At 35.4% G+C, this 19,929-nt stretch overlaps 1 long non-coding RNA gene and 1 pseudogene across 6 annotated transcripts; one reads left to right on the plus strand and one right to left on the minus strand.

The window, feature by feature from the left end:
- Window positions 1-1,722: 1,722 nt before the first annotated feature.
- On the plus strand, window positions 1,723-3,068 carry LOC131025686 (probable mitochondrial saccharopine dehydrogenase-like oxidoreductase At5g39410; annotated as a pseudogene).
- Window positions 3,069-15,938: 12,870 nt separating this feature from the next.
- Window positions 15,939-18,730, minus strand: LOC131024150 (uncharacterized). Of its 6 annotated transcripts, XR_009101664.1 has the most exons (5): window positions 18,476-18,730; window positions 18,238-18,332; window positions 17,216-18,092; window positions 16,505-17,099; window positions 15,939-16,205 (listed from the first exon to the last, which is right to left on the minus strand). It is a non-coding gene; the product is annotated as an uncharacterized LOC131024150 (long non-coding RNA). The 6 variants fall into 6 exon arrangements; XR_009101662.1 differs by having other exon boundaries at window positions 17,216-18,332; XR_009101663.1 differs by having other exon boundaries at window positions 18,238-18,729.
- Window positions 18,731-19,929: the final 1,199 nt, after the last annotated feature.

Below are 19,929 nucleotides of genomic sequence, written 5' to 3' on the forward strand. Positions count from 1 at the left end.
TGATAGTTTACTGATAAAGAGTTTTGATGATTTTGAATTGTTTGGTTTGCGTTGAAAAGATGTCAAGATGTTAAGTTTTGAGTCGAGAGACGAGTTCACGTAGTGAGATTCACGCGTTGAAATCTCGTGGCTGACATTATATATGAATAGGTCATGCCGAAATTTTTAGTGAAATTAGAATTTGAGCATAGTCAATTCTTGTTGACCCGTGACTCAAATACATGCCTAATGGAAAGTTTAACTTTCTAATTGGTTAATTAGACGAGATGAGAGCGAATAGATCTGCTAAGAAAGTGGACTTTTCGATGTGTTAAATATTTCTTTTAATTGAAGCGTTGCTAATTATAACATAAGGATGTTATAATTAATGAGTAATGACGAGAGATAATAATTGTTATATTGATTAACAATCAAGAGAGATGAACATTAGAGATACTAATGTTTCATAAAAGAGATTAGATTATTAATCAAGGTTTCTTTTATAACTTCTCACCGATTCTTCATAACGATGAAGGTCCTTTTGGGAAGTAACGACTTGAGGGAGAGAGTGACATTACTCATTGATACAGAGACACAACGAGGTGGGCATTACTTTTACTATACGTATATAGAGATCCCCTGCGTGTCGTAGGCCTCTTATACTAATGAATGCATGAGATGATCTAACTGTTAATTTCAGTTTCATATATATCAAATGAGTTTAAATGTTACATTCAAGCAAGTTATTTCATGACAAAATCTTTGAGTTAAAGTTATTTCAAGTATTGTCTTGCCATAAAATGTTTCAATTTTAGTATGATATCTATCTGCTTTGGCTTTGCCAATGATGCAATCGAATTCGGGTCCTGAGCAGTTGATAGCTATCCTGCCAGGACTAGTGTACACCAGTGACCGTGAGTCATCTAGCGGGTTGGCCGGTCAAGTGACCGTGAGAGGTGGCCACCTCTCCGGCACACAGTTTCAGATATGATAGATTACAAAAGAACTTAGTCTGATCAGACGAACTTTAAGAATCACAAATGAACTTAGTAAGCTTGGGCCTTTTTAGCGAAAAACTCCCTTGCTGTACTGATTATGATGGCATGACAATTTATAGTTTTGAAGCATGTATTTTTATACCTAGGCATACGTGCCCACTGAGTGCTTTTGTACTCAGCCCTGCATATGTTTTCTAAATGTGCAGGTTGAGCTGATGTGATGATGGTGCTGCAATGAGCAGAGTCTCCAGGGTTGTTAATAAATAGTTAACCTGTCTAGAATATGTCTTCATACATATGTCTAGCTACTTTCCGCTGCAAGATGTTGTTGATGTTATAGTATGTTATGTCATACTTTGAGTTTTAAGAGAATGGTTTCATATGATGTATAACTTGATTAATGATATTAATTAACTTTTATGCAGTCTTTCATAGACTGTTTTCAATTGAGTATTAATGAATAAAAATGACGAGTTTTATTAAGATGAGTAAGTTTTACGGCTATAAATGACGCCCCTTTTCTTCCCCTTCTTCTTTAACCCCATCCCTAGTCGTGGATCACTCGGCCTAACTATCCCTAGTTAGGGCGGGCTGTGACATAATTATTATATAAATAATTATTGTGGTCAAATTCATTGTCTATAACCATTAAAAAATGTGATCATAAATAATAAGTTTTTGAAATCTATTATTTATGACCGTTTTTAGACAATAGGTCTTAGTTTTTATTAATGACCTTCGCCTGCGATCTCTGAAAAGGGCAGAAATTAATGTCGGTGGCCGGAGCTCCAAAGCCTACGACGTCGTAATATTCGGCGCCTCCGATTTCACCGGAAAATACATAATCCGAGACGCTCTCAAATTCCTCAATGCTCCCAACTCTCCCCTCAAATCCCTGCCCTTGGTGGGCTGAAGCCCATCACGACTATCGGAGGCCCTCATATGGGCCTCCGCCCCGAATCCGACGCCCAAGATCTCCCTGCTGACCGCCGACACTTCGGACGGGAACTCGCTCACCCGCCTCGCATCCCAAGCGAGGATCATACTGGACTGCGTCGGCCCGTTCCACATCTACGAGCAGCCCATTGTGGCGGCGTGCGTAGATTCGGGCTGCGACTACTTGGACATCTGCGGCGAGCCCGATTTCATGGAGAGTATGGAGGCTTCCTACCACAACAAGGCGATGGGGAATGGGTCGGGTCGTCGGTGTCGAACCGAGTCAAGGCGTATTTGAGCTTGCAGTCGGACAAGAGGATTGTGGGGAATTTCGAGATGTATGAATCAACAGTTCTTGGGGTGGCCAACGCTGATAAGTTGATGGAGTTGCGTCGCTCCAGACCAAGGAGGGCTCGGCCCGTGATTCCTGGACCTACACCTCCGAAGGGCTCCATCATCGAGCACCAGAAGCAGCTCGGCCTCTGGGCTTACGCCTGCCATCAACGGGCTCAGTTGTTGTACGAAGAACCCAGGCCACATTGACTGAAAACCCCCACGGTTTACCCGGTGTGAAAAGGAGTGTTGAGCACATAAAGACGATGGAGGACTTCTGGTCATCCGCGAAGCTAGCCAATTTCGGTGTCAAATTAGGCTCAAAATCGTTGCTTGGTTTGTTTCCGGTGATCACACATGGTGTATTCTTGGGGCTCTTAAGCAGAAGCAGAGTGGGGAGATGGCTTCTGCTCAAGTTCATCTGTTCTTCAGCCTCGGATGGTTCAGAAAGAACGGGCCTTCCAAGGAGGAAGTGGCGAGTGCTACCTTCAAGATGTGGTTTGTGGAACAGGGGTACTCGGACAGTAGTCTAGCGTCGCAGTGACAAGAAGCCCGACACGGAATTGGTGACAAGGGTGATGGGGCCAGAGATTGGATATCTGACGAACCCAATCGTGCTGCTTCAATGAGCTCTCGTGCTACGCTCTCATGCTACTGAGTGAACACAATAATCCGCCTAAAGGAGGAGTTTATATGTCTGGGCTCGTGTTTGACCCGACAGACCTCCAGAAACGCTTGCAGGAGAACGAGATATTGTTTGATTTCATCTCTAAGAAAGCCCTTTCTTCCTCAACACTGATGTGTGCCTCATCTAAGCTTTGAACATCTTACATTACATGATGCAATGAAATAATGCTTCTTCTTGAAATTCTTGGTCTGAAAAGCAGTCACAAAATGTATATAATATGATGTTTTTTTAATTATTATCAGTTAACAATTAAATAAAGAAATACAATAGACAATGAGTCCTAAATTGTTGTGTTTATTCAAAGCATATAGACAAATATTTTAAAAACCTATTTTCTATCACATCATTGGACAGCGAACTTATAACACACTTATGTATTTTAATTATATGAAAATTAAAAATAACTTTGGCATCGAAACAAAAGAAGAAAGTGTTATTAGGGCATTCACTGTGGTGTTACCCCATAGTGGTGCCACATGTGTGCCACATCAACAACTACCTTATTTTTCAATTATCTTATATTTTCTCCACTATAACATTACCTCATATTTAATTATTCATGGACCCCGCTATCAATATATTTACCACGATATATATATATATATATATATATATATATAGTGGGAATTATCACTTTTAGCCATTTTTCATAAAAACATAAGTTATATAGTCCCTCCTTATGAAACATAAGTTAAACAACCCTTTTTAACTTAAAAGACTAGAGTGCCCTTTGATTTTTTATATTTTTATTTCATATTTGTATTTATTTAAATTTTACATTTTATAACACATTTTTTATATTTTTAGTTTTACATTTTATATATTATTTTTATACACATTTTTTTTTTCTTCATGTTTCTTCTTCACATTGCCGCCATCCGCCGGCGGCCCGTTTCCATCCGCCCCTGCTGCCGCCAGCTCGCCGCAATCCACCCATGCTGCCGCCGGCCCGTCACCGTCCGTCCCCGCTGCTGCCGGCCCGTCGTCGTTCGCCCCCACTGTTTCCTCTAAAATTGGCCATGGCTGCCATGGCTGATTTTCGAGCTCTACCATGGCTGCCATGGCTGCCAAACCAATTAATCACGCCTCTCCCTCTCTCTCTAGCCTAGAATCATGTCCCAAATCTCTCCAAATCACATCTCTCTTTCTCTCTACCTTAGAATCACGTCTCAAGCTCCAACCCACGCGTCCCAAGTTCTAATCGAAGCCGCATTGTTCAAACGCTCGCGTCCAGTACTCGATTGAGTACTCGATCGAGTACTCGATGGAGTACTCGATCGTCCATCGAGTACTCAATCGAGTACTCGATCGAGTGTTCCATCGAGTACTCGTCAGATTTTTTTTTTCTCTTCTCTTTTTTTATTATTGTTTTTGGGAAGTTGATGCTAAATATGTATTTTGCAATGTATAGGTCATTGCAATTTGCAATATTGGTGGATGTCATTGAGTATCTATACGCATAGTCAAGAATGACTAGAAGATTGAGTTATATAACTATACGTTTTGTTTGAAAACTAAACTATTTTGATATTAATTTGAATTGATTTGTGGTGGATTATAATATTTGATGATTGAATGATAATTTTATATGATTATCATATTTAATGGTGCGATCAAAATTAGCACAAGCGTATAATAGTTAATAATTACATGTAAAATAAGTGTATAATTAATAAATGAAAAAAAATCATCATTGTTTTTCAGTACTCGATAGTGTTGACCATCGAGTACTCCATCGAGTGGTGAAGAACAATCTTCAATTTTGTCACATGTGTCACATGTTGAAATGAAAAATCTAATACCGATAATAATTCTCGTTGGTGATACAAACAAGCAACATGGACTTAAATCAAAATAATTGAAAGAAAACCATCATTGATCTTCACTACTCGATGGTTTACTCGATGACGTTCATCATCGAGTACTCCATCGTGTAGTGAAGAACAGTCTATAATTTTGCTCATTTTCTCGAGATTTGTCATTATATGAAGCATTTCGCCGGTCTTAAATAACGTGTTTGTGCTAAATTCACTGAAAAATGAACATATTCAGTGTACTTAGCTATTGCACTTGAGTAATGATTGAAGTGTGTATATATACTACATAAGAGATATTGTGGACTTTTATTTTAAAAATCAAAAGATGTGTCACATGTTGAAATGAAACATGTAATAACGATAATAATTATCATCGATCGTATTTTATAATAACCAAATACACTCCCGTTGATGTTACAAACAAAAAACGTGGATTGAAAGCATAATATCAAAAGATGTGCCACGTGTTCATCGATTATCACACCCCATGTTATATAATATCCAAATATACTCTCGTTGACGTTATAAACAAGGAATGTGGGTTGAAATCACAATAATTGATAAAAAAAATCACCATTGTTCTTCACTACTCGGTCGAGTACTCGATGGTGAACGCCATCGAGTACTCCATCGAGTAGTGAAGAACGATCTTCAATTTCGCTATTTCTCTCGTGAATTTTAATGATACGAAGCGTTCCCTCGCTCTTAACTAACGCGTTTATGCTAAATATGGTGAAAAATATAAGTATTAAGTGTATTTTACTATCGCACTAGAGTAAATGATTGAAGTGTAGAATATCTACTTCATAAGACATAGCGTGGACTTTTATGTTCAAACTTAGGATACATGCCACGTGTTCATCGATTATCACACCCATGTAATATAATATCCAAATATACTCCCGTTGACGTTATAAACAAGGAATGTGGGTTGAAATCACAAGAATTGATAAAAAAATCACCATTGTTCTTCACTACTCGGTCGAGTACTCGATGGTGAACGCCATCGAGTACTCCATCGAGTAGTGAAGAACGATCTTCAATTTCGCTATTTCTCTCGTGAATTTTAATGATATGAAGCGTTCCCTCGCTCTTAACTAACGCGTTTATGCTAAATATGGTGAAAAATATAAGTATTAAGTGTATTTTACTATTGCACTAGAGTAAATGATTGAAGTGCAGAATATCAACTTCATAAGACATAGTGTGGACTTTTATGTTCAAACTTAGGATACATGCCACGTGTTCATCGATTATCACACCCCATGTTATATAATATCCAAATATACTCCCGTTGACGTTATAAACAAGGAATGTGGGTTGAAATCACAATAATTGATAAAAAAATCACCATTGTTCTTCACTACTCGGTCGAGTACTCGATGGTGAACGCCATCGAGTACTCCATCGAGTAGTGAAGAACGATCTTCAATTTCGCTATTTCTCTCGTGAATTTTAATAATATGAAGCGTTTCCTCGCTCTTAACTAACGCGTTTATGCTAAATATGGTGAAAAATATAAGTATTAAGTGTATTTTACTATTGCACTAGAGTAAATGATTGAAGTGTAGAATATCTACTTCATAAGACATAGCGTGGACTTTTATGTTCAAACGTAGGATACATGCCACGTGTTCATCGATTATCACACCCATGTTATATAATATCCAAATATACTCCCGTTGACGTTATAAATAAGGAATGTGGGTTGAAATCACAATAATTGATAAAAAAAATCAACATTGTTCTTCACTACTCGGTCGAGTACTCGATGGTGAACGCCATCGAGTAGTGAAGAACGATCTTCAATTTCGCTATTTCTCTCGTGAATTTTAATGATATGAAGTGTTCCCTCGCTCTTAACTAACGCATTTATGCTAAATATGGTGAAAAATATAAGTATTAAGTGTATTTTACTATTGCACTGGAGTAAATGATTGAAGTGTAGAATATCTACTTCATAAGACATAGTGTGGACTTTTATGTTCAAACTTAGGATACATGCCACGTGTTCATCGATTATCACACCCCATGTTATATAATATCCAAATATACTCCCGTTGACGTTATAAACAAGGAATGTGGGTTGAAATCACAATAATTGATAAAAAAAAATCACCATTGTTCTTCACTACTCGGTCGAGTACTCGATGGTGAACGCCATCCAGTACTCCATCGAGTAGTGAAGAATGATCTTCAATTTCGCTATTTCTCTCGTGAATTTTAATGATATGAAGCGTTCCCTCGCTCTTAATTAACGCGTTTATGCTAAATATGGTGAAAAATATAAGTATTAAGTGTATTTTACTATTGCACTAGAGTAAATGATTGAAGTGTAGAATATCTACTTCATAAGACATAGCGTGGACTTTTATGTTCAAACTTAGGATACATGCCACGTGTTCATCGATTATCACACCCATGTTATATAATATCCAAATATACTCTCGTTGACGTTATAAACAAGGAATGTGGGTTGAAATCACAATAATTGATAAAAAATCACCATTGTTCTTCACTACTCGGTCGAGTACTCGATGGTGAACGCCATCGAGTAGTGAAGAACGATCTTCAATTTCGCTATTTCTCTCGTGAATTTTAATGATATGAAGCGTTCCCTCGCTCTTAACTAACGCGTTTATGCTAAATATGGTGAAAAATATAAGTATTAAGTGTATTTTACTATTGCACTAGAGTAAATGATTGAAGTGTAGAATACCTAATTCATAAGACATAGTGTGGACTTTTATGTTCAAACTTAGGATACATGCCACGTGTTCATCGATTATCACATCCCATGTTATATAATATCCAAATATACTCTCGTTGACGTTATAAACAAGGATTGTGGGTTGAAATCACAATAATTGATAAAAAAATCGCCATTGTTCTTCACTACTCGGTCGAGTACTTGATGGTGAACGCCATCGAATACTCCATCGAGTAGTGAAGAACGATCTTCAATTTCGCTATTTCTCTCGTGAATTTTAATGATACGAAGCGTTCCCTCGCTCTTAACTAACGCGTTTATGCTAAATATGGTGAAAAATATAAGTATTAAGTGTATTTTACTATTACACTAGAGTAAATGATTGAAGTGTAGAATATCTAATTCATAAGACATAGTGTGGACTTTTATGTTCAAACTTAGGATACATGCCACGTGTTCATCGATTATCACACCCCATGTTATATAATATCCAAATATACTCCCGTTGACGTTATAAACAAGGAATGTGGGTTGAAATCACAATAATTGATAAAAAAATCATCATTGTTCTTCACTACTCGGTCAAGTACTCGATGGTGAACGCCATCGAGTACTCCATCGAGTAGTGAAGAACGATCTTCAATTTCGCTATTTTTCTCGTGAATTTTAATGATACGAAGCGTTCCCTCGCTCTTAACTAACGCGTTTATGCTAAATATGGTGAAAAATATAAGTATTAAGTGTATTTTACTATTGCACTAGAGTAAATGATTGAAGTGTAGAATATCTACTTCATAAGACATAGTGTGGACTTTTATGTTCAAACTTAGGATACATGCCACGTGTTCATCGATTATCACACCCCATGTTATATAATATCCAAATATACTCCCGTTGACGTTATAAACAAGGATTGTGGGTTGAAATCACAATAATTGATAAAAAATCGCCATTGTTCTTCACTACTCGGTCGAGTACTCGATGGTGAACGCCATCGAGTACTCCATCGAGTAGTAAAGAACGATCTTCAATTTCGCTATTTCTCTCGTGAATTTTAATGATACGAAGCGTTCACTCGCTCTTCAATTTTACTATTTCTCTCGTTATTTTTAATGATATGAAGTGTTCTGTCGATCATTGTTCTTCACTTCTCGATGAAGTACTGGATGGAGAACGCCATCGAGTAGTCGGTCATCGTGTACTCGATAGCACTATCGAGTAGTCGGTCTACTCGATGGACTACCGAGTATCGTATCGAATAATAAATTTTTTTCATTGTTTAGAGTACAAACGACGTAATATTTTATTTGTTAATTAATCCAAAAAATAATACAAAAAATGTTATTATTTTTCATTACTCGGTGGTGTACTCGATGGAACCATCGAGTACTCAGTGTACTCGATGGCACCATCGAGTACACGATCGAGTACTCGGTGTACATCTTACACAATTTTTAATTTTACTTATTTTCTCGAGATTTATAATCAAAATTATGTTGCATTTAATTATTAACGAATTATACGCTTGTGCAAATTATAACCGAACCATCAAATATAATAATCAACTAAATTATTATCCAATCATCAAATATTATAGCCACACTCAAGTCAATGCATATAGTTACGCAATGAAATCCAACATTACAAATTACAATAACCTACACATTACAAAACACATATTTAGCGAAGAAAAAAAGAGAAGAAAATAATTTCTGGCGAGTACTCGATGGAGTACTCGATCGTGTACTCGATCACGATCGATCGAGTACACGATCGAGTACTCCATCGTGTACTCGCGACAGACAACAACTGGGCGGCGGATTGCAGCAGCAGCGGCTGGGCTTTAAGCCCTAGTTCGGCGGCGGAGAATGGGGCTTCAGCGGCGGACAAGGGTCGGCGACGGGTTGGACGACAAGGGTTGAACTTTGAGCCCTAGTTTGGCAACGGAAAAGTGGGGCTTCGGCAGCGGCAGACGTTAACGGGGGCGTTTGTGCGTGAGCTGGGCTTCGACAACGACGGAGCAACAACACGAAGCATGGATGCGCTTCGACGGCGACGGGTTAGACGACGGAGTTGGGCGAGCAAAATTTTTTTCGGCGAGCTATGGCTGTAAATTACAATTTTGAGAAAGAGAGAGAGAGAGAGGAAGAGATTGGCTGGAAATCGCGCTGCTGAAAATCGCAGCGTGCTTGAAATCGCAGCGCGCGACGGCGGGCTTGGCTGGGCTTCGACGACGGGCTTGGCTGGGCTTCGACGGCGACGGCGACAACGGGTGGTGAAGATGCTCACAGTCGCCGCCCCTTCTTCTTTTTCTTTGAAGATGAAAAACGTGAAATTCAAATTGAGAGAGAGAAGAGAGGATTGTAATTGTTTGTCTATTTTGTGAGAAAAAAATAAAAAATAAATAAGGGTATAATAGTACTTTCAGCAAAAAAGGGTTGTTTAACTTATGTTTCATAAGGAGGGGCTATATAACTTATGTTTCATAAAAAATGGGCTATAAAAAGATTTGCCTCTATATATATATATATATATATATATATATATATATATATATGGGAGGGCTACAGTAAAAACAATTCTTAAAATATAAATATAAATATTTTTTAATGTACAAATTTTATCCAACATGGTTACGAATTGTGAAAAATAATTTTTTTCTATCTTTGGGATTCGAACTCAGGACCACGAATTTATCCAACAAGGTTACGAATCAACCGTAGATCTTGATGATCTAAGGGCTTAAAATTATTTATATTTTATATTTTAAGAAGTGTTTTTATTTTAGTCCTCCCCATATATATATATATATATATATATATATATCAATTTTTTTATTATATGCAACTTGAAATTCATACACATGCATTTTTGGAATTAACGTGGGGCCCCACTATCCAGGAAGCAAAGGTGCTTCTTTTGTAACACCCCGATTTTCATACACTTTTCAATATAAAATCCTTGAAAAACTAATAGATAAAATAAAATTTCTTGAATTATAAAAGTTTAAATCAATTTAAATTCAACTTGTCAAAACTAAAGTAGTAACATGAAATATAATGATAAACTAAAAAGTAACATGTTCAACTTAAATTTCTATGCAAATACTAAATCTCTAGTCATTCTCGACTTCCATGGCCGCCTCAACTCCAAAACTGCAAAACTGAAGAGAAAGGGGTGAGCATATTGCAAATATACTCAGTGAGGAACATGCACATATTCACATACGCTTATACATGCAAATAATTCACATTGTCATACACATATTCTAAATTCTGAGTGTTTCTGATCATGTACTTGAACATGATATTCTGCGTTTCTGATCATGTACTTGAACATGATATTCTGCGTTCTGATCATGTACTTGAACATGATATTCTGCGTTTCTAATCATGTACTTGAACATGATATTTTGCGTTTCTAATCATGTACTTGAACATGATATTCTGCGTTCTGATCATGTACTTGAACATGATATTCTGCGTTTCTGATCATGTACTTGAACATGATATTCTGCGTTTCTGATCATGTACTTGAACATGATATTATGAGCATGTATCTAGACATATAGCTGAGCAAGCATAATCAAATATGAACTAAAAGCACATTCAAACATACATGAATATAACAACAAGCATATAATCCCTCACCTTAAACTTGCTTGGAAAATATCTCGATGAAAACCATAAGCTAAAAAAAAAAAACGAAAGATAGAAAAATATGAGATTTGGTGTCCTCCCCATAATACGTCCCTGACCCCTTTATATATATATATTCAATTTTTGAAGAATTCTTGATAATCATGAATCTACTTTGAGTAAATCACTTTTGTCTCTTATATTATATACGTGTATATTGCTTTACCATTTGGAGCTATATCCCCAAATACATATTGATCCAATTGGTAAAATTAATAATAATAGAATAAGAATTAACTAAATATTTAAATAGCTTCCCATTCATATGGACCACTCGGTCAAACCATAAAAAAATCACAATTGAAACACCAATCCAAAACTAAATTTTAAAGAACAAAAGCATTAAATAAATTTTCTTTCATATACATATATATAATGATTGCATGCATATATATATATAGATTTCGAAGCAAAATAAACGGTGACCTATTCAAATACTATTAATCTGCTAATACTTATTAATTTACGTATACATGTAGGAAAAAAAATAATAGTAATCTAATAAGAATATATCTACTTACATATACACATCTGCAAGGAAGTTCATATTTATAATAATTATAGTTTGAATAGAATTAATATTACATATATATATATATATATATATATATCATGTAATTATTTAAAAATAATAAGTTGTACAAGAAAATACTAATAATTAAACTTATATAATAAATCAAAATATTTGGGGTGTTACAACCTATCCTACTTAAAAATAATTTCGTCCTCGAAATTTCTAGTCACGTTTCTTGAGTTGTCATAACTTGTTCTATCATAATTGAACATAATAGTACTACTACTAGAATATAGAAGCATCATAAAAAAATATCATATAACTCATCATAACTGCCATATACTTGAACAATTAAAACACATACCTTGGAGTCGATGCAGCACATGAGTTTCGAATGACTAGGTTTATTTAACATTTCTAAAACATTTTTTTTAAACACGAGTCTACAGGAACGTAGACCCGCTCTGACACCACTATGTAACACCCCGATTTTCATACACTTTTCAATATAAAATCCTTGAAAAACTAATAGATAAAATAAAATTTCTTGAATTATAAAAGTTTAAATCAATTTAAATTCAACTTGTCAAAACTAAAGTAGTAACATGAAATATAATGATAAACTAAAAAGTAACATGTTCAACTTAAATTTCTATGCAAATACTAAATCTCTAGTCATTCTCGACTTCCATGGCCGCCTCAACTCCAAAACTGCAAAACTGAAGAGAAAGGGGTGAGCATATTGCAAATATACTCAGTGAGGAACATGCACATATTCACATACGCTTATACATGCAAATAATTCACATTGTCATACACATATTCTAAATTCTGAGTGTTTCTGATCATGTACTTGAACATGATATTCTGCGTTTCTGATCATGTACTTGAACATGATATTCTGCGTTCTGATCATGTACTTGAACATGATATTCTGCGTTTCTAATCATGTACTTGAACATGATATTTTGCGTTTCTAATCATGTACTTGAACATGATATTCTGCGTTCTGATCATGTACTTGAACATGATATTCTGCGTTTCTGATCATGTACTTGAACATGATATTCTGCGTTTCTGATCATGTACTTGAACATGATATTATGAGCATGTATCTAGACATGTAGCTGAGCAAGCATAATCAAATATGAACTAAAAGCACATTCAAACATACATGAATATAACAACAAGCATATAATCCCTCACCTTAAACTTGCTTGGAAAATATCTCGATGAAAACCATAAGCTAAAAAAAAAAAAACGAAAGATAGAAAAATATGAGATTTGGTGTCCTCCCCATAATACGTCCCTGACCCCTTTATATATATATATATTCAATTTTTGAAGAATTCTTGATAATCATGAATCTACTTTGAGTAAATCACTTTTGTCTCTTATATTATATACGTGTATATTGCTTTACCATTTGGAGCTATATCCCCAAATACATATTGATCCAATTGGTAAAACTAATAATAATAGAATAAGAATTAACTAAATATTTAAATAGCTTCCCATTCATATGGACCACTCGGTCAAACCATAAAAAAATCACAATTGAAACACCAATCCAAAACTAAATTTTAAAGAACAAAAGCATTAAATAAATTTTCTTTCATATACATATATATAATGATTGCATGCATATATATATATAGATTTCGAAGCAAAATAAACGGTGACCTATTCAAATACTATTAATCTGCTAATACTTATTAATTTACGTATACATGTAGGAAAAAAAATAATAGTAATCTAATAAGAATATATCTACTTACATATACACATCTGCAAGGAAGTTCATATTTATAATAATTATAGTTTGAATAGAATTAATATTACATATATATATATATATCATGTAATTATTTAAAAATAATAAGTTGTACAAGAAAATACTAATAATTAAACTTATATAATAAATCAAAATATTTGGGGTGTTACATCTTTTATTTGCTACCTCAACTTCGCTTCCTCAAAATCAATGCCTCACTATGGAGGTAGCAATATTACTACCTTAAAACTTTCTAGCGCAGTGGAAGCTCTTAATGTCTAAATAAATATTTATTTTGTGTATTTGGATTCTTTTTCACAAACTTTAGAAATTGTTAAAAAAATACACAAATTTATATAGTATTGCAATTTTCGCACAATTTAAAATTTCGCTCAAATTAAATATGACATGGTGACCTTGATCGGCGAGAAAACTAAGGTTGCGGTGGTGGTCAGCTTCGAGAGACAAAAACAATAGCGAAGAAATGAAGGCGGAGCAACATTATTTTTAATTGGATTTTTTTGATTTAGTTGATTCGTTGTCTTACCTTGTTTTTTATTAGAAAATTTTTATATAATCATATGTTGAATTTCATTCGATTGATTGCATACTATTATTGTGGTAAAGCACAAATGTTGTTGATGAGTGAGGGGATGGGCGATCGCTGGCGACAGGAGAGATTGTGAAGAAGAATAGGGTGATGAGGTGGAATTAAAAAAAATAAAAATTAAATTATTTCGTAAACAAAACGTCATTTTGATCCTAATTATGCCACATACAATCATATCAAATTTAATTTGGACGAAAAAAATTAAATTATGGTTATATAAATTCGTGTAATTTTTAATAATTAAAAAAAAACTAAAATACACTCAAATTTTATGTATTTAAACGCCAATTATTCAAAAGAAAAAACCTAACTTCCTTATTTGGTATGCGGGTGTTGGCTTCGCTGTAAGTGGTTAGTGCCCAAAGTTTGAAGGCCTGCATTCGAGACCATACGTGTATTGGCGTAGCTGCAAGTGGTTAAAAAAACCTAACTTCCTTCTACATTGTGAGACAACCCACCGCTCGTCCCCCACGCTGCTGTCGCCGCCACCTTCTCCAGCCCGGCGCGGCCTCCTCCCTTCTACCCTAACCACTACTCATCAAAACCCCAAAATCCTCTACCTGAATCTTCCTCTTTCTCTCATTCGACAGACGGCTGCTCGTCTCCCTCCGCCACCGTCGCCCTTCCTCCCCTCTATTTCTGACAGCGAACGGCGGGAATCGCCGCCCTCCCCGCCTAAACGCAGCACTGTCTCCGTCGACATCTTAGTACTGATCCTCTTGTTTCTTCGATTTAAACCGAGGTAGTGTTATTTAGGATGCTTATTTTTTCTCTCTTTTTAGTCGAAATTGTCTATGTCTTGGATGTAGTTTTTCGTTGTTCCATGTGTTACGTATATGAGGTTTTTTTTTTGGCTGGCATGAATATGTTCACTGAGTTATATATCGTGTCAGAGTATTCATCTTCGTGTTTGATAAAAAAAGTTGATAGTGTGTGATATGCTTGTTGTGCTCAATTTCACTTTGCCTATTCATTTGTTCATGCATTGCCTGAGACTATATGAGTGTCACTGACAACCAAGTTAGGATTATTGAGTAACATTCTGTGTTGCTTCTCTTTGCTCATCTTCATTATCTGTTGCATCATAGTTAATAAATAAACGATGTGCTCATATGTAGATATAGAAAATGAGAGCAGAAAGGATGAGTGGTTCTGGATAGAACAGTGAGCTAGAAAAATTGTTATCAGCTTCCATGATTACAGCTTTTGTTATGCTTTTCTTATGATTCACTGATTCGTGCAAGTTTAGTGAGTAATACTCAAAGAATTTATGCACCATTAGGCTCATTAATTCAATTGTTATCAATAAAAGTTGTCGTGTTAGATGAATGAGGAATATAAATCAAGTAGATTTCTCACTGTATATATTGGCGTAGGGAGGTGAATTTGATCCAAAATAATCACATTTATATTAATTCCATCAAGTAAAATAGAGTTTTCCTAGATATCTTAGCTAAAATTATTCTACTAGTATTTTCTTTTGTATTTTCCAACTTTGATTTTATCTCAAATAATCAATAAATGTGTTTCCACTACAACAAAATTCACCTATTAGGACTCTCGTGAGTGTCCTATTACATGGCATAATAGGACTTTCACCACTATAGGACTTTTATGAGGAGAGTCCTATTTGCGCTAGTCACAAAATGTATAATAGGACACTCACAATAATAGGACTCTCACGAGTGTCCTATCATAGGAAGCTTCAAAACTCATTTTAGGACACTCGGGAGTGTCCTATTACAGTTTTGTGTGAAAAAAAAATAAATTTTTAGTTGATGAGCATCCAATAGCTCATCAAATTACAACCTTCTCCATCTACATTATTATTATTATATACAAATGGCGAAACCATCATAAAACTCAAGAACAAGCACATTATACTCTAGCCAAAACAAATTAATTAAATTAAAAGTGATACATCAACATATCTCCTAAAGTAAATGAACAAAACATGTAGATAATTTAATCTAAGGTCTGAACTAATAGAAATAAATGAATTAAATAAATGATAGATCGTCTTTAGATACATCAAGGGGAGGCAAAAGCTCGCCAAAGTTTATCTTCACTCCCCGAAAAGATTGATCTTTCCAAGCATGACTTCAGTTTCGCAACAATTTTCCTGTCAGTATTATAGTCCGCCTTGAACTGCATTGACCATATGAAGAAGAATAAATTAGTTACAATAGGTAAACTAGTCATAAATAGGAAGGGGCATAGGGAAGAAGAAGAAGATGAAGACAACATATTATAATCTATCTATACATGCATACGCAAGGAACTCATTCTCTTCACTCATTGATGTGAGCCAAGATGATGCGGATTCTTGGAATAGAGGAAACTAACATATGTAACCAAATCTCTTGACTAAATATATTTTCAATGTCAGTTCAGAAAATTTTACCAATATTGAAAATTGTGGCTAAGTAATGAATGATTTGTATTACCTGTAATGTTGTGAAGAGGAGGCAAGGCAGCTGAACCTTATCAATTCATCACCACAAATAAATTAATAAGCATCGACGATTAGCAATGGTGTCAGGCTGTTGCGACTGATGAAGTTGAACTGGAATAACAGTAACAACACAAAAACTTAGCTATATTGACATATTCAAGTCAACCTATCTTAATGCAACTGGAAAAGAATCAAATTTCAAAGGCAAAAAGAAGGCATGTGACAGCAAATTGAGCTGCTCCTAGCTCGTTTGATATTTGAGCCAATTAACTTGGTACAATCAAGTAATTTCCATGCTGCTTCTTTCAAAGTGAATAACACTAGTTAAAATTGTGTCATACACACACACAGTTAATCCAAGACATTATCAGTCATGTCAATAGAAAAGAAAAGAGCTTGATGATTTTGGAGTGAGATAACCAAACATGGGCAATGAAAAGCCCTTTTCTTTTTGAGCCAATTCACATTTCCATGGCAAGACTGCAATTCACATCTACAAATGATACACCAAACCTCTTTTAGGGCTAGTATAATTTCAGTAAGGAAAGAAGCAGTAGTGTCATGCCTCCTCTGTTCATATCTCCTTCCTGCAGGGATAGGCAAACAAATAAAATTAAAATGAGATAGTCCTGTACATAATAGTACAAAGTCATATCAAGTTGAGCAAGGGAGCTGGAAGGAATACTAATTAATGCTTGATTACCTTAGAAATGTGAATAATCTATGCAACTTTAGTGCAGTTGTCCTCGTCTCTCTCTCTCTAGAAACTGAAAGGGAGCAAGTTAAATCAGCAATCTGTTTCTACTTCTTCGAGTTCTGAAATAAATCAACTACTCTTATTACAAGGATGGTAACATTTGGAGAAAATTGTGTAGAATTGCAAAATATTATCTTCAGTCTCATGAACCAAGCAATAAAAATTGAATTGAGATTACACAACTATTAACTATCTATTATGGACTAGGCAATAAAAATTGAAAAATATCAATATATTACTTGTGAAAAAAGGGGGATGGCAAGAACGTAACAACATGAATCGATTCTTTAAACAATGTGATCTGCCAGGCATTCTTTCACCTCTGAAATTCCAGAAACTCAAATTGATATATGATTAATCTTGAGCTATTTGATGAGGGTTGGAAAACAGGATCAGAAGAAAATATAAAACAAGAGGTAATGCTAATTAAATTGGATTTCCAAAAGAATGAGAACTCTATTCTCATATGGAATTCCCCACAGAAGAGCTCCCAACCATAATCTGAACACTATGCCAAATCCATATTATAGTTGGCGCAGACATCAAATAAATAGGTGCAAACATACAACACTACGCCATTATAACTAAAGACTTTGGATTGCATTTACTTGTGCAGTGGATGAGGATATAGATAGAGCTCAACAACAGAGCCCAACATCAGTAGATGAAGAGCTGCAATTCAAGCAGATACCTGTATATGATAAATCATGTAGAGCACGTAGTTGTAGATGTAAAACTGCATCAGACTCAAACATTGTATTAGTTAAATGTAGATGTAGAACTACAACACAATTTTTGTAACTTTAGTGCTCTTCACCTATATCTGCAACAATTGAGCAGAAACATCAATATTGGAGAAAATTAAACCACCAACATAAAAATAAATAAAAACTTGAAGAAAAGGTTTAGTCGAATATACAGAGGATAACACCAAAGTAACCGATAAACAATTAGAGATGAGAAGTTACAATGATTGGGGAAGCGGCGAGGTGAGCGGGGGAGCAAGTTCAGAACGCCAAAATCGTCGACATTGCGACGGAGATCTTTCACAAAGGAGATAAACCTAGCTCCACATATAACAACTATATATATCAAAGTAAGATCGAAAATAATTCTTCATTTGTGAAGGAAAATTCACAATAGAGCACCAAGAAATAAAACGCAGAGAAATAAACACGAATGGGACGAAGAGAAGCACAACTAAACCATTTAAAGCGAAAATCGACTATGCAAAATCACAGCTTCTCATCGGCGGTGGCGCCAAATCGCAGAGGTTTGGATTGGTGAGCAAGTTCTCGTCGAAGATGATGGAAGCTTTCTCATTGTGGATTTGAGAATTCACGGCAAGGGTTTTTTCTTTTGGAATTGGGGAAAAATAGAAACGAAGAGAAAGTTGGACTCTTTTTGTTCTTTTCATTTTGCTTTTTTTCTTATTCTAATTTATGAATTAAAGAAATTTAATTTTTATTCAAAAAGAATTCAAAAAATTTATCGACTACGTAGGGTTTTGTGTTATTTACAAGTTAAATAGTCTATAAGCAACTTAGCAAAGTGAGTAGATTGGATAAGACATTTTTAATCAAAAGTCCCATTAAATACATAATAGGACTCTCATCCTGAAAGTGTCCTCATATAAGCATCCCAAAAGGCTGATTTTGTTGTAGTGTTCGGCCCTTATATTTCTTCTGTGAAATTAGCTTACAGAACACTTGGCCTAAACAAGCCCATGCAAAAGCAAAACATATAAGCTAAGCCCATCTCTAAATTAGACATTGTAAATTATTTACAAGCACCAAATTCAGAATTAAATAGTTTTTGAAGCTTGACTTTGTCTTAATTTCATTGTCAGTTTTGTTTTGGGGTTTTTTGTTTGGATTTCTTGCAATGTGTGGGTGTTGGTTGTTAGTCCATTAAAATGATTCTTAGTTGTTGCAATGAAATTAAGAGGTCTGATTGGATAGAATTTTATTTTTTTTGTAAATCTGATTAGATAGAAATTAGGTTACCATAAAATAATTTTGAAGTTTACAGTTAAATGTTCTTTCATTGTAGCACAAGCACTACAAAAAAACAATTGATTATCGGCGGCGTTTGCCGTCGGTAATTTTGAGGCGGCCGTCGAAAAATGAACTACCGACGGCATTACCGACGGCGTAACGCCGCCGGTAGATTTCTCGTCGGTAACACCATTACTGGCAGCAAAATACGTCGCCGGTAATTACCGGCGGCGCCGCCGCCGTTATAATTCGTCGGTGAACGGCGGAGAACTGCCGGAGTATTACCGGCGGCACTAATTACCGGCGACGTGTTTGCCGTTGGTAATCGTCACCAGAGGGCGGCGGTTTTTTCCGCCGGAGACTGTGACCATTACCGGTGGCAAACACGCCGCCGGTATTGTTTTGAAATTTATTTATTTATTTATTTATTAAGTTAGACGAACTTCTCAGTCGGTCACCTATCTTAGTTGTGCTCTAAGTCAAGCACGCTTAACTTTGAAGTTTCTTTCGAATGGTCACCACTCACCAGTACAGAATATTCGTATTATTGATATATATAGTACCCATTAATTCATTTAAAGTCTACTTCAATATACAATATCATATATTCATAACCTTAGAGGGGTGTATTCGTTCAGGATTTTAATAGATTTCTGCAGACTT

The sequence above is a fragment of the Salvia miltiorrhiza genome, chromosome 5 (genome assembly GCF_028751815.1).
Source record: "Salvia miltiorrhiza cultivar Shanhuang (shh) chromosome 5, IMPLAD_Smil_shh, whole genome shotgun sequence".
NCBI lineage: Eukaryota > Viridiplantae > Streptophyta > Magnoliopsida > Lamiales > Lamiaceae > Salvia > Salvia miltiorrhiza.